Consider the following 1690-nt stretch of genomic DNA (forward strand, 5'->3'; position numbering starts at 1 on the left):
TGGGACAATGGATTTTATCCTGTCACTTGTATTATTTTAATGAAACGCTGATTGGCCAATAACCAGGTAGGAAGCAGAGGAGGGGCAAGGAGAATGAGAATTCTGGGAAGAGGGGAAAGACACAGTCTTCAGTTGTCATCCAGACACAGAGGAAGCCAGACACAGAGCAACAAGATGTGACTGCCTCGCAGAAAAAGGTACCAAGCCACCTGGCTAACACAGACAAGAATTATGGGCTAATATAAGTTATAAGAGTTAATAAGAAGCCTGAGCTAATAGGCCAATCAGTTTATAATTAATGTAGGCCTCTGTGTGTTTATTTGGGACTAAACAAATGTGGGACCTGGTGGGACAGAAACCTTGGCCAATAAATAAAAATTTAAAACCAGCCAGGCGGTGGTGGCACATGTCTTTAATCCTAGCACTCAGAAGGCAGAGGCAGACGGACCTCTGTGAGTTTGAGGACAGCCTGGTCTATAAGAGCTAGTTCTAGGACAGGCTCAATAGCTACAGTGAAACCCTGTCTTAAAAAACCAAAAAATAATTAAATCAGGTAATTATTGCTCAAATGAAGATGAATTCATCTTACGTGAGTCCCGAGATAATATCGCATGCAATGATAACCTACTCACTAAAGTCAGAATGAGCAGGAACAATTTCATGCCCTTTTTTCAAAATCCTCTCCTCCTTTGCAGTTAATCTTTATTGGCAAGGCCTCATCTGTTGTTGTAGAATAATCTTTTTGTACATGTGAAGACATGCCACTCTGATTGGTTCAATAAAAAGGCTGAATGGCCAGTAGGTAGGCAGGATTTCCAGGCACAGAGGATGCTGGGAAGAAGAAGGGAGAAGATGGAAGAACCAGGAAAGCGAGATGGACACTATGTAGATGAGGTAAGCCAGCCTTGGGGCAGCACATAGATTAATAGAAATGGATTAATTTAAGTTTAAAAAAGCTAGCTAGAAAGAAGTCTAAGATATTGGCCGAATTTTTATAATTAATAAAGTCTCTGTGTCATTATTTGTAAGCTGGTAGCCCAAAGAAAAGCCCAACTACAATCTGTATCATCCATCATTCTATTTTTTTATATCAGATTTAAAAGTCTCTAAGTTTTGGCTGAAAATTTACCTATCACTCACTTATTTGATCATCGCATTCAGTTTTTCTTTCGTAACTTTAAATACGTTTATCCTTTGAGCCATCTCACAGGCTCCCAAATCTTAAGTTTTTAAACCTTAAATTTTAAGACCCTCTTTTACAAATTCTTATGTCTCTGGTATTTCTACAGCTGCTAATTCTTTTTTGCGGCCCGTCTTTGTTTCTTTCCAAGCTTTGTATAGCTTGACTGGATGCTGGACATTGTGATTATATGTTCTCGAATGCTCATTTTATTGCTTCCCTTTATTAATGCTGAGGTTTTTCCAGGCAAACAACTAAGTTATTTGTGATTCATTTTACCATTTAAAGACTTCCTTTGAGCTTGTTATAGCAGCCCATAGCAGCACTTACTTAGGGCTCATTCAGCCCCCTACTCTGTACCATTGTTGTTATGTTTGCTTGGAAAGTTTATTTTCTAGAAACATTCACAGTGAGGGAACACTGTACCGGTACAATTCTTTTTCTTGTGTGTTCTCCTGCCTCACCCCCTTCTGACTGATACAGTCTCATGTAGCCCAGGCTAGCCTCAAA

Source organism: Chionomys nivalis, chromosome 2 (assembly GCF_950005125.1).
Source record: "Chionomys nivalis chromosome 2, mChiNiv1.1, whole genome shotgun sequence".
NCBI lineage: Eukaryota > Metazoa > Chordata > Mammalia > Rodentia > Cricetidae > Chionomys > Chionomys nivalis.